This window comes from Sturnira hondurensis, unplaced genomic scaffold, assembly GCF_014824575.4.
Source record: "Sturnira hondurensis isolate 20B ecotype Veracruz unplaced genomic scaffold, ASM1482457v3 Scaffold0019428, whole genome shotgun sequence".
NCBI classification, from domain to species: Eukaryota; Metazoa; Chordata; class Mammalia; order Chiroptera; family Phyllostomidae; genus Sturnira; species Sturnira hondurensis.
This window is the reverse complement of record NW_028092059.1, coordinates 3,067,413-3,071,978: the sequence shown is the minus strand read 5'-3', so window position 1 is coordinate 3,071,978 and position 4,566 is coordinate 3,067,413. Positions and strand designations below refer to the sequence as shown.

The following is a 4,566-nucleotide window of genomic DNA, read 5'->3' as shown; positions in this document are numbered from 1 at the left end:
TTAACAATGTCACCCCCCAAAATTCAATAAATTAAAAAAAAACATAAAAATGGGAGGGGAGGGAAATCCCTTTGTTCAATCGTAACGATGGCTACATTTTCACCCTCAAATGTATTAAAAGAGGAAAAAAAGTTTGTGTAACTCTTTTTAAGAGTCAACTAAAGAAACATGTTCAACTTGCATTTTCTTATGGGTGGTTAACAGATGTTTCCCCAAGTTATTGAGTTTACTTAAGTGTCAGAGGCTGGACATTTGTGTATAAAATCTCTCTTTAGTCAAAAAGAAGCAAATTAGAGGGATCTCTTACCAGTGTAAATATTTCAGACTGTAATAAGCTCCATAATGCCCTGACATAAATTGCTTGGCCAGAACACATTAACTTGTTCTCTCTAATTTCAGTAACAGTAGTATTTTCTTTCTTGAGTTTGAAATAACAAATCACACTTAACAAAAAAATTCTCTAAATCTAAGAATCTTTTAAAACTCTGCCTCTTTAGCATGTGAGCCCCATTCCTAAGTAGTTAAATGGCAGACTATTAACTTTGTTTTTCCTGCCTTTGAGTCATAACTTGACTTTCAAAACAGTTTGGTCAAGCAGACTCAAAGTCTCCTTGCAGAAGCAACATTGAGGCATCCTGTACTTCCCTGGCTTTACAATTCCCCTTCAGGGCAGGGCACGTACAAGTGACCCTGGCTTTTGACAAACCTTAGCTGAACAAAATGTAACAAGCCCTGTCTGTTTTGAGCTGAATTTTCTGTTCTGACAGATACAGCTCAGGAGTATTTGATGTCTGCTTGCTGGTCATAGATAATGGTGCATCTTGGGACCACTGTCATTCCTGTCAATAAGAAGGCCTGGGGGGACATGCAACAAAGCTACCTTTTGATTCACCGTTTTTCTTTACTTCCCAAGACATTTGTAAGCCTGTGGTCAGCTAGGTCATTTTATTTTATCCTGATGTGCCTTGATAATAGCGTGGCGTCTACAAAATTTTGACAGGCCATCGATGTCTGTTTCTCTGACTCCTATGTTGTTTATTAGTTCTTCTCAATGCCAAACATACTTTGAAAGCCATGGATAAGATTAGCTGGGACTGTATGTGATACAACATCTATTCTCTGGTAATTAAACTCATGAGGGTTGATCTGGAAATCGAAGGTAATTTTTGAGCAATGCAAGAGACTCAGTCCCTCTACTACTGGCACTCGAGAAGTGTCTGAGAAATTGTGAAGCCTTTTCAAATCAGATAAACAATGGTTTTTAGTACCAGTTTTGAAGACTGAAACAAGAGTAACTGGTGTATGAAAAAAAATTATGATGGTGGCATCTTATAGTGAGACCTAAACTCCCATTTATTGAATTAGTAAGAAACAATTGAATTATTTGTTTCTGGTACAACGATGGATAATATGATGTGCAGAAATGTCTATACATGAAAAGGGTAGTTTATATATTGCTCAGTCTTAGAAAAAAGACTAGTTATTAATTTCCATGTTTAAAAACTGCTGAAGTGTATGTTAAAAAGTATGTATAGTGTGGGTATGTATGGGTGTACACAGGTACATACATGTCTGTGCATGCACGTGCATGCATTTGTCAATACACATATACAAATACACATGTATATAATAAAATACACATTGTAAAATATCTTATGAAATAAAGAAAATGAATTATTGCATAGAATTCAAATAGCAAAGAGAATATGCAAATGTCATGGTGTCAAAGGTAATATTGTATCATATGGTTTGAGAATGGCTTTTAATACCTTGTTTCTGGTCAGATTCTCTTAGTGTCATTCTCCCTGACTTTACAGATAAGGAAACAGAGGCTTGGAGAATTTGCGTGAATTTTCCCATTGACACACAGAAGTTGAGACCTGAGAGATAAAACCAAGTAAATGGCATCAACTCCAAGGTTCTTTCCATAACACCACAATAATGTTTGTAAAGTTTTTGGTACATAGTAAAATCTCAATAAATGTCAGTTTGCAATACGAGAATTGTTTGGCATATGTTGAGAAATTTCTGTAGCTAGCTGAATTATTTCATATTGTATTTCATACTAGGAAAGAGGAAATTTTATAAAATATAGTGAGCCATATTATTTAATTATAGGCAAAAAGCACAATCACATCAAGACCTTCTAGGATTACAGTTAATTAACTTAAAAATTAAATATGAATAATTATTAGGTTAGAAATAATTATTTGCTTAGATTTCTGACAGATAAAAATACATTATTGATCATGAATTCAAATGTTAATTGAGTGTTAGTCTTTATATAATATCATGGCCTTTTAATTGTAGTCACTGGGTAATAATATTTGGAGGTTAAATATAACTTTTAAACTGGTATCAAAGGGAATATTATCTATACTTCTTTCTAAATATGAGACGCTTTTTTGCGTGATGCCTAATGCTACTTTGTCTTGATTTCAGCTACTGAATTTCTCACACCATCATGTACTGCAGAAGGGACCTCTTTTGTCTCGGCTTGGTCTGTGCTTGTGTGAGAGGCATCCAGAGAAGAAGAACCACTGGAACAGGCACTTGTGGAAATCAGTTCATGATCCCACAATTTAACATGGCAAATATCTTATAATAAATGAGACCGGTAGAATCCACAGAATATCACCTTTTTAGTGGGGCAGAGTTAACCATGGACCAAAAGCTTCTCTGAGCTTGCCATCCAAACTTGAAATAGAGCCTCCAAAGGATTCAGCTGCTCCAAGAACTTAACTGAGTGACAAAACAGAACGAAACACTGTTTTTTTCAATTAGCAATAATCGCACCTCGGATAAACCTCATTGGCTACAATACTGCCACTGTGCAAAGCTACACACTGTTGTTGTTGTTTTAATGTGATGGAACCCAGTAATCAACCATGTAAAATTTTAAATTGTGTGTTTATCTCAAGGATTAAAGGTATATTTAATGTTTAAAAAATCAATTAATTATTTCACCATATTAACAGGTTAAAGTAAAAAAATAAAAGTTTATGCTAATCTCAACAGGTGAAGAAAAGGTATTTGACAAAACTTAGCACTCATTCAAGATTAGTTGAAGCATTTACTATATTTCCATATTTTAATTACAATATAATTAAAATTGAAATAAAAAGTATGATCTTCAATAGCATGAAAAATGTTCAATACTTATGGATAAAGTTAACAAAATATATGTTGGACAGACTCTGAAAATAATGCAAAGGTGCTTAGAGATATTAAATAAAGCCTAGAGAAAGGTAGTATATTTGTTGATCAGAATTATCACTCTTATTAACTGATTAATAGATTTAATTTATCTACATAATAATTCCCTCCCCTCATCTGTGGGAGATACATTCCAAGATCCACAGTAGATGCCTGAAACTTCAGGTAATATCAAATCCCATATGTGGTGTGTTTTTTCCTATACACACATACCTATGTTAAAATTTAACTTATAAGTTAAACACAGTAAAAGATTAACAATGACTAATAATAAAATATAGCCATTAAAACAATGCACTGTAGTGAACGTTTTGAGAGAGCATTCTCTCTCTGTCTCACATCCAAGAGTGCTGAGTGAATAACAGGCAGGGAACATACACAGCGTGGATACTCTGGGCGAAGGGATGGATGACTCATGTCCCAGGTGAGACGGAGCGGGATGGTTGGTGCCAGACTCCATCACACTGCTCAGAACTGTATGCAATTTAAAATGTGTAAATTGTTTATTTTTGGTATTTCCCATGTAATATTTTGAAATTTAGTCTGATGATCATTTTTAGTTCAATCAGTTTCAGTTTTTAGTTTCAGAATAATCCTCCCCATCATTTCTATTAACTTGCAAGGGATCTGCAATCTGAGAAAATTTCTCATGCTTTCTTCTTAGATTTGACTTTCTCCTGCTCTGCTAAGCCATTTACTACTTTCCACTGTCTCTGTCATGAAATATTGTGAGTTAAATGTTTAAAGATATCTCCTAGTTTAGAGAAATTTAAGTTTTTATTTCTCTTTATTATTCTCCATGTAATTTTGGGATAATTTTTGAAAGAGGATGCAAGAATGAAAGAACATTTCTAACATATTAAAATGTGTTTTTTGTTTTTAATCAATCTTTGCCTCTGTGTTCCACATTATAATTCTGCTTAGAATTAAATATTTTTACCTGTACAGTGGATGACGGTATCAGGATATTTTTATACTCTTCGGAGCTAAGCTGCTTCGAATTTCTTCAAATCATCACATACTCTATTTCTAGTTTTTCTTTTTTTTTTTAAGATTTTATTTATTTATTTATCTTTTTAGAGGGGAAGGAGAGAGGGAGAGAAACATCAATGTATGGTTGCCTTTCGTGCATCCCCTGCTGGGAGTTGGCCTGCAGGGAACCGGCCTGCAACCCAGGCATGTGCCCTGAATGGGAATCAAACCACGATCCTCTGGTTCGCAGGCCCGCGCTCAATCCACTGAGCTACACCAGCCAGGGCTATTTCTAGTTTTTCTTTGAAATAATCACAATAATAGGTTTATTGAGCATTTATAGTATTTCAGACATTGGTCTGTAATATTAACAGACAT

At 34.4% G+C, this 4,566-nt stretch overlaps 1 pseudogene; it reads right to left on the bottom strand.

Moving 5' to 3' along the window:
- Positions 1 to 2,677: 2,677 nt before the first annotated feature.
- On the bottom strand, positions 2,678 to 2,841 carry LOC118974458 (uncharacterized; annotated as a pseudogene).
- Between the last annotated feature and the right edge of the window lie 1,725 nt (positions 2,842 to 4,566).